Here is a 10,181-nt window from a genome sequence, read left to right on the forward strand (position 1 = left end):
CGATAACTTCGTATAATGTATGCTATACGAAGTTATTACGGGGGGGCTTTCCTCATGAGCTGGCTCTTCACTGGATTCGAGGACTTCTGCCTTTCCCTTCTAGTTTTGTGATTCTTTTTTATTTCTTATGCTGGCTTCTACAGTTGTGGGCATAGCGACATCTCCAGACATCTATGTGAACCCTTAGAAGATTTTCACTGGGTTAGAGGCCAGCCTGGTATCAGAGATGATTGTAAGCCTACTTTGAATTTGTGTGGGGCCTTACAGGTAATAAAGCACTCTCACATTCAATGTGTTGTTTTAAAAGACTCTTTTTAATTATAACTGATTTGTATTTCTTCCTTTGGCTTTTATTTTCTACAATAAACATTTAGTCAAGACAAAGAATACCCTTTTTTAGGAAAACAAGCAGAGTAGTCTTTTTTTAAAAGCTCTTTTTAAAAATGGGATGGTATCAGTCATTCTTTTGAGAGTCAGCAAGTTGTGAAGGAGGATAGTTTTTGTTCTTAGCTGAAAATATTTTTTAAAAGATACTGATTAAGCGATGATTCTTGTGCTTGCTCTGCATTTTAGTTTCTGTTCATTTCATTACTCAAACATGACTCAAGTTTCACAGCAAAAAGTCCAGTCATATCCACCTACAGTAAGTTGCACTGGGTGTTTTCTTCAATATGTCTGCATGGTTTTTAAATATATGCTGGCAGCTGAAGGTAAAACAAAGCCGAGAAGTAGGATTACAGTGAATTGAAAAGATTAGGTGAATTGGAGCTTTGTGTTTAAAGAAGAAAAAGATGTACCTACCCTCTTCATGCTAAGCCAATCTTGGGAATGATGATTTTATCAACAGTGGGAATAATGATCTATCCATTATAGCAAAGATTAGGCTACTGAATGTTGATCTCAGTACAGGTATTAAGTGGGTCAGTGGGGTAAGGACTCTAGTCTGTGGCCAAGGAGCAAAGCAAAGTCTGCTGTGAACACTAGAGTGCTCAGTACCCAAGGGCTGAAGTGAAGCAAGATAGTAATGAAACCAATTGGGTTCAACCAGTGTCTGATCTCCTTAATTTAGGAAGAATTCAGAGGAAAAAAATAATTCTGAATTAATGTATCCATGTACTTAATTTTTTTAAAACTCTTCTAAAAATAGATCTTCTGTTTTGTTCCTTAGCATATGGATTTGTCTCATGCTTTTGGGCCTGTCACCCATCAGCTGAATTTGGGTGTGATAAGTTAAGTGACAAAGACTCTCAAACTTTGTTTGAGTAAGTAATACATCATTTATTTATACTGTATGCATGAAAGGAAAGAGGAATATCAAGTTTTTCTGGCCAACCAAAAAATAAATAAAACCATAGAAGAAGTACAAGTATTTATTACTTCAGAAATAAAAATCACAGATACTACTTTAAATATTATTAGCAGGACAACAAGTTATCAAGTAATGTAAACAGTTAAAAAGCAGCTTTTTTGGAGAGAGGTTAAAGGTTACATTTTAAAGCTTCTGGCCACAACCTCAGAATGCATCACACAGATGTCTTAAAAGACTTCTTTGTTAATCAGAACAGTCTTACATTTTTATGCAGATCCCCATACTGGAGAGCAGACGAAGAATGATACTTTCATGATTATTCCCAATTTAGCACTTTATCAGAAATAACTTTATGAGACAAGAAGTGTCTACTCTTCTGCAGCTGTAAGGGAAGAGGGAGTAAGTTTTCTCCTTGTTTGTGAAATTCTTTGTTGTAAGTGAATTCTCAAGACTGAGCAGTGAAATTTCATTTATTAGCATCAAAAAGAGCAAGCCTGAGAAACTTAATGCTTACAATGGTGGGGGGGCTCAGAAGAAAACTTAATAAATGATATATGAGGTATATAATACTCTACTTCTACAAATTTTTTCTTTGTTGCCTCTTTGGCAACACTTAATACATTTTGATCTGCATAAGATCTATTCTTTGCTCTTCAGATTTCCTTCCCAATCTTTCTAAATGCATTCTGTGCCCTTCCTATTTACTGTACAGGTAAGAGAGTTTAGAGGCATTCTTTTAAGCTCACTCTCTGAAATAACATTGCTTAAGCATTACTGTTACATGTAAATTATAATTTCCATTATCATTGCAATCCTGTCTTTCTCAAAGTTGCACATTTTACCTAGAAATCAGTGCCATTATACTCTGAAAGGACCATCTTTGGTGTGATGTAGAGTGGACATAAAAACACTGTTTTCCCAAGATAAAGTTCCATCTCTGTCATGGTATAATTATCCTGGGATCTCCATTTTTTTCTAATGGTTTCTAATCTAATTTTTCTAATGATGAACAAATGTAGGAGGTTAGGCTCATGCCATACCCTTAACATTAAAGGAGATTTTTATTTAACCCCTATTTCTCCAGCTGTCACATACAAAAGGCACTGGTATTATTTCTCCCTCAATAGGTAGTGGCATGCAACAGACGATCCACTTTTTAGAAATATTTAAGTCTTGCACATTGATAACAAAGATGAAGAAAGGTCTGATTTTTAAAGTTTTGTGTTCCCATAAATAAGAATATAGCAGGGGTTAATAGACCTGTACTTTCAAAGGAGGGTCAGTCTCTGTCTTTGATAATGAATCATCTTTATCCTTTGGTTGAATACCTATGACCAGACCAGAAAGTTCCAGTGGAATAGAGCAGCAGCTTTCAGCCATACGGGTGCTTGCTCACTAATGTGCATTACTTCTTGGGATAGGGAAGGGCAGTCTTTTTTGATGAGGAAAAAGGACATGTAATCCTCCTCAGCCTCTTCATTGTGCCATAGATGTCAAGTGAGGAATTGTTTTTCATCAGGAAAGTGGTCAAGTCAGTTTTTGACTGAAAGAGATCTGTCAGTACAGTAAGGCTGTTGTGTCAGGACCCCCAGTTCAGAGACGACAAGGCCAACCCTCATGCAGGCTTCTTGGACCTGGAACTGAAATGCATTGACACCCTTCATCAGTGCTTTCCAGTGGCAGAACACAACTTCATCTCACACATGAACATTCTGCCATTAGGGGAGTAACTAGAAGTCCCATAAGCCTACTCAATTTTTAGGCAAACGTCCCAGATTTTTGTTTGTTGAAATTCTCATGTTTATAGGTAGGGCATCTGGCCACTTCAGTCCACTTTCCACAAAATCCTGGCCAGGTTATTTTTCACAATTCCATTTTGACATTTTACCACATCTTCTAGTTCTGGTTAAGACAGTGAAGGAATTGATAAGTCTGTAGGGCTTTAGAACTTTACCTACAATCTGACCTGTAAAATGTGGATATGCTTAATTCTAAATGTGGAAATGAAATATTTCAGAAGTCTTTTTACAGTCATTGTGTCAGCCTTTGCACGTGGGTATCTTGTATACCCAGTGAAAAACCTTTTTTCTTATTTAAATAAAACTAACCTGAATATATTCACACACACACACACACACACACACACACACACACACACTAGATAAGCTGCTCTCTTTGTCTTAATGGTTTCTTCCCACAACATGAGCTGGACAAATAGGATGACTCATACAACACTTGAGCTGTACTGGAAAATTTGGAGCATACTACCCATGTCTAATTATCCCTAGCATCTCATACTGTTTGTGTGTACCAAGCCATGGGACACAGGAGCGACATGAGGAAAGTACATCCTGTGGAGCTACCAAGGGACTGTCTGGGGAATGCCAAAGATGCTGTGGTTGCAAAGACTTACTCTCAGTCTTCAGAAGCCCTTTTCCCGTGTTGGGCCTGATTTGAGACAAGGCCAGCATGGGAGATCTGCCATAAGGGACTGACTAGTCAATCTGAGAAGGATAACTGACCATAGATAGCCTTGACCATGTTATTCACCAAAGGAAATATATTTCTGCAATAGTCCCAACATAGGATAGCTTGAGGACCATTAGAAATGCAAGCTCATCTAAGAGCAAGGATCCCCTACCATTTTCAAGATTGTTCATAGAGCAAGTGAGAGTACGGAGAAAGAGTAAGAAGGAAAAGTGTGATCACATATTCCAGTGAGGGCAAGAATTTTTGTCTTAGAATATGCAGAGGCAAAAAGGAATAGAGATTCTTCTTTGTAGAGAACAGATTGCATACCAAAGACAAGTTTTCTTTTCTGTGAGCTACTAGTCTTCTCAATTATACACAAGTTTTTATTGATTTGCTTTGCTACACCTTGATGCACACATTACATATGAAGGTACTTCGAAAAATTCGTAGAAAAATTTGTATTTTAATTTTATTTTTCCATGAACTTTTTTAAGTATCCCCATGCACATGTAGTCATTCCAAACAGTACATTTAAGTGGCAATATGTTATTTAGAAATTTAAAATTGTAGTTTTTAAATGTTATTAAATATATCAAGTGTCCATAATACATTGATTGATTTTACCATCTTAGTTTAAGCTTTAAGAACAGCATTCAAAAAGACCTAACATCATCCATGGGGATTGTCAGGTGACAAGGTATGTTTTTCCACCTCGATTTTAATTTCTTTATAAGTCTTTAGGTAAATATAGATTATTAACTAATTACCACATACTCTACTGGCCCAAAGAGAATTAGGGATTTTAGAAGACATTTAAAGTTTACATTAAAAAATGATGCAATTGTTGATATTAAGAATTGTCAGAGAAGTATGGCATCTTAAAATATTACTCAGCTAATGGAAGTAGAGTAGCTTTATAGGTTGCCATAAGATATAATATTGTCCAAGATTTTTTATAAAGCAGTTTATAAAGATACTAGTTTCTTAAATTATAGCTCACTTTAGTTGTATTCTAAACAATTACTTACTCTGAAATAACAGTGTAGGTGATCATTTATCTGAGTAAGACAAAAGTGTAAGGAATTTAGGAAGTTCCATTTAATTTAGGCTTTGTGAAAAAATTCTTTTTTGTATAAATTGACATATGTGGCATTGTCTATCCCCACCCCACCCCCAACCCCAGAATGGCAGCTCCATGAGGGCAGGATTTTTATTTGTTTTATTCATCAGTGTATTCTGAATGTTCTCCACACTACCTGGCTCCAAGGTGCTCAAAGAAAGGCGCTTTCTTTATTGAAAGAAATAACCCTCCTTTATATCCCCAAATTCACAGAACAGCGTATGAAAATATTTGCCTTAAGAGTGCTAAGAGAACTTTTAATCCTTTTATGTAGTCTTCCATGTTATATTGCTCTTGGTACAGAAACTTTTTTTTTTATAAGATAAATAAGCTTTTCAGTTTGTATGTGTATCTTTAAACTTTATTTTTAAATGGGGATTTTATAACCTGAGCAACCGTTTTTACTTTGGAAGAGAACTTTTCCAAGTAGAAAACCATTCTAAGATTTACCAGCTCATCACTAATTTCTTTAACTTCTCCAATACATTTGCGCAAATTACAAAGTTTAAATTATGGCTTTTTTTTGTAAACAGTTTTCTGATGACCATGGAACCTGCCTTTTGATTTTTCTCAGCCGGAAAAGCTTTTCTGAAAGAGCAAGTATGTGTAAAATATTAGAAATTTTGGCATGATTTTATACATTTCTTGGGCATCTTTAAAATCTTCATAAAGTTTATATACTTAGTGGTCTCCTTAAAAGCAGGAATTCCTTTGTATTTGAAAATTTTTAAAGCCTTTTGACATCAAAGTTTTCTAGAAATTCACTACCTGTTATAGATCAAAGTACTGTGGAAACTGTACACCTGAGTCAACTTCACTATGTCCACTAATTTCTCTAGAAATACGCAGCTTTTATAACCGTAATGCTGGAGTCCCTGCTTAGGGTTCCAGAATTCTCTTGCACTCACCCTCTCTATTTCTCAGTTCACTTTAGTGTTCGTACAGGAAAAACAAAATCTCATACTATCCAAAAGTGGGAAGAAAATGATTACATTCTTAAGCAATTTGGAGTTTATATGCAACCCAAATAATGCAAGGAAATGCCTGTGTTTTGATCCACGTAGCAGTAAAGGTAAAAGCAGTGCCTTTCTGCACACCTGCCTCACCAAGAGTTTAAGGTTCAGCAAAGAAACTCATCCAAATAGGCATTCCAGTGGTCCTTCACCTGACGGTTGCCTTTCCCTCCAGGGTCAGGAGCTCTCTGTTATGGGAAGGAAGCCACACATGGTCAGGGCTGGTCTCTCCCAAGAGCTCCATGCCCCCCAGTTTACGAGCAGTCCAGGAAACCCAGGGAGAGCAGAATAAACCTCAAGTCAAAAGGGAAAATAAGGCCCACCTCAGATTTGATTGACTCCAACCCAGGGTTTCTCCACCACAGCACCATTTACATTTGGGACCAGATAATTCTTTGTTGTAGGGGCTGTCCTGTGCATTACAGGCTGCCTAACAGCATTCCTGACCTCTACCCACTGGATGCCAGTAGCACCACCTCCCAGTTGTGACAACCCAGAATGTCTCCAGACATTGCCATTGTGCCCCTGTTCATCACTGGGATGGCATTCCGTATGTTCTTCCTTTAATTCTGACTGCTTCCTGTCTTCTCAAATTAGAAAATTTACATGCTAACTCCATCTATTCTTTGGGTCAAAAAACACAACTTATGTCTTGTATCAGCCACAAAACAATGACTGTGTAGAGTTTCGGGGTGGGGGGCGGGAAGAAAAAAAAAAGCTTATGTAGATGGTGTTCTAAACAGGTTAGAGTCAGCTTGCAAAAGCAAGCTAGTTCCCCACCAAGACCCAGTGGAGAATACTTTCACCTCAATTTGCCAGATTATGTTTATCACAGCATGGACTCATCCTCTTCCACCCTTTACTCTAAATCATGGCACCAGTTGTTAATTTAAACAGGCAAAGACTCAAGCTACATTTGAATAAAGAATTTGTCAGCATCTACATTTCTTTCAATATTCTGTATGAACAGAGAAATCCCAAGCCCCTCCAGCCAACCAGAAAACCTTAAAAATTTCTGTTATCTTTAAAAAAGAGATGTCACATTAAATTGTATTATTAAGACAATAAATTATCAAGTAAGGCAACCAATTAACAAAACAAACTTTTAGAAGTTAAAGTTACATTTTAAAGGATTCAACAACAATCTCTAAAGCTCAGGTATCTTAAAATACTTGTTTGGTAATAGAACAGAATTGTACATTTTTACACACATTTCCACACAGAAAATAGAGTAAACTTGTAGTTTTTTTTTTAGCAGAACTAGCTTCTTAACCCAGAATAGTGTCTGCTTTTCTGCAACTGAAGGAGAGAAGAAACATTTTCTCTTAATTCTGAGATTTTTTTTTTTTTTTTACAAGCAGCATTCTCAAGAATAAGCGCTGGAATTCGGTTAGCACCAAGCAAAACAGAGCACATCTGAGAAGCTTACAACTTAGATTATGGGGAAATAAAAGGCTAGGAGAGAACTTTTAACAGATGGGATATGGGGCGAACAATGTTCTGTCTCTTCAGGATAAGCACTTTTAAATTTAAGTGGGTTACAACAATTTATCTTCATTTAGGGACAACAGTATAGTATATAAAGAAAATGGGCTTTGGGGTCAGACTTTGAGATGAATCCCACTCCTGCCACTTACCATCTGTAACTTTAAGGAAGTCATTTAAGCCCTCTAAGCTTGCTTGCTAATGTGTAGAAAATAAGGATAATAGCATCTCCTCCTTAGAGTGTTTGTTAGGTACCTAGCACCCTGGCATGTAAGCACTCAGCAAAAGGTGATTCCGTGTTTCTGCTCCCCCCTCCCCAGAGCTAGAGGATCTGTCGCCACTGCACTTCCCTTCCGCTTCATCCTGCTTCATCCCTGCCAGACTCAATCCCCTTAAGCAGAAATTTTGCCTCTATTGTGTAGAAACTCATCTTTTCCATATCTCTTTTCTTTTTCTATCTCTTCCATCTAGACTTTTCTGAGCAGTTTTCAATATACAACTTAAATCTGACACTGGCTTTTCCATCTAACCTTATTTTCCACAACTCCCCAGAATATTCTTTCCATGTCAGATAGTTTAACGTCTCACTGTTACTTCTAAAACTTCATTCATGTTTATCACATCAGAAATACTTCCTCCTATCCAAAACATGCCCATCCTTTAAAAGGCTCAGCTTAGTCCAGCCTCTTCAGAATAAAACTTTTGTCACTCTAGTCTTTATCCACTTAACATTCATCAGGTACCTCCATGTGCCTGGTAACATATAAGGTACCAGGAATGCTACAATAATTGAGACCTGGCCCCTGCCTTCCAGGGATTTACAAAACCTGGTACAGGAGGCAGGCAGGTAAATAAGAGAGAGCTGCAGGTGCTGTGATGGGTGTACCTTCATGGATTACCTTCCCCTGGCTCTTGTACTTGGTATATACCTCATGAAAATTTAATTATCCTTTGTTTTCTTTGTACTTTAGTGGGTGGCCTCATATCCCCAAATAAGTTGTAAGCATAGAACTGAGTACACAGTGTACACTTTAGAAATATACAGTGGCATAATCTTTAACCTCTAGGCACATATTTAAAAAGAGTATTGATTGCCCAGCCTATTGTAACAGGCCTTGTCAACTTCAAAAGATAATTGGGAAAAAAAAAGTGATTATTATGCTAAGCTCCTGGCAATCACCATAACTTCTTGGTAATTAGAGTTGTTCCCAGGATTTGGAATTCATGAAACAGTGCATTTTTTAATTGGGCAATTCTAAAATGAAAATAAAGAATTGTCCTTTGAATTGAATAAAGTTAGCTTTATGGAAAACCCACTGCATTGTCCTTGTTCGCATTTCATCACAGACCAGTAAAAGCATCATCAAAGCTCAGCATGAACATTTCCTGGATGTCTGAGCTTCTTACCATTACTGAGTTCATAAAGCATGAGCTGAGTTAGTTTACATGTGACACAGCCACATCTCCAGTTTGATGCTGTGCCACAATGTCAGCACTAACAATTTACCCAGTTGGCTCATAACAGAAATAATTTTCCCGGGTGTCTGTAGCTGCATCAAGTAAGATACTATATGTCACAAACTTTACAGAAGGTCCTGAAGAAGCCCACGCTTTGGTTCCCATAGAATGGAAACTTTAACTTTTAGATGGCTTGATAATTTTTCAGTCTTTTTATTTGAGAGCTTTCCCACTAACCCCAGTTCCCCAAAGCATGCATATCTACCTTATCCTCATGCCAGTCAGAGAAATATTTCCAAGCTCCCACACTCACCAGTATAAAATATACTACCTAATTCGGGGTGGGGGTGGTGTCAGCCCGGAGACTGAGTGAGATCACCGCTCATTTTCAACTATAAAGAACCCTTTCTTAAAGGGCCAGCTCAGGTTACTAGAGGCATTCATTCTAGGTGCTGGGGATATAGACGGGAACAAGACAGAAAAGCCCTTGTTCTCGTGGAGTTTACATGCTAATGAGGTAAGAAAGATAAATAAATTACCTGATTTTAGATAGTGATAAATGCTATGAAGATATGAAACGGCATAGCACTTCAAAAGGTTCATGGAAAGATTCACATTATCTTTCAATTCCATTTTTCCACGAATTTTTTTGAAGTACCCTAGTATTATGGTAATGGCATTTAGAATACAATTGTTAAATGATTCCTGCAGCGCAAAGTGAGAACAGGCCACAGATTCGATAATGGCATCTCTGAGAGCAAGTGAAACCCATTTAAATGACTGTCCATATTGGAGTAATAATAGAGGCAAACACATAGTTCTAGACATGGTGCTAAATGCTTTACATCTGTGCTGCCGAATATGGTAGACACTAGCCACATGGAGCTATTTAAACTTTAGTTAATTCAAATAAAATAAATCAAGTGAAAAATTCAGTTCAGACACACAAGCCACATTTCAGGTGCTCCATAGCTACATGTGGCTTGTGGCTACTTTATTGGACAGTAGAGAATAGAGTGTTTCCATCATCACAGAAAGTTCTATTGGACAGCACCTCTTTAGATAAATTCACTTAATCTTCACAACACCCTAATGAGGTAGGTACTATTTTCCCGTTTTGCCGAAAATGAAAGTGAGGCACTGGCGATTATATGAAACCTGCCCAAAGTGGCATAGTTAATGAGTGGCAGAGCTAGGATTCAAGACATGGCAGACTGGATCCAGAGCCTGGGGGTTAATCCCTACCCTGGAATGTTGCAATAGCTCATAGATAAGTACAGCTCATCTATACAATCCACTTTTTTTTTTTTTTTTTTTTTTTTCC

The sequence above is a fragment of the Galeopterus variegatus genome, unplaced genomic scaffold, assembly GCF_000696425.1.
Source record: "Galeopterus variegatus unplaced genomic scaffold, G_variegatus-3.0.2 Scaffold147, whole genome shotgun sequence".
In the NCBI taxonomy this organism is placed as follows: Eukaryota; Metazoa; Chordata; class Mammalia; order Dermoptera; family Cynocephalidae; genus Galeopterus; species Galeopterus variegatus.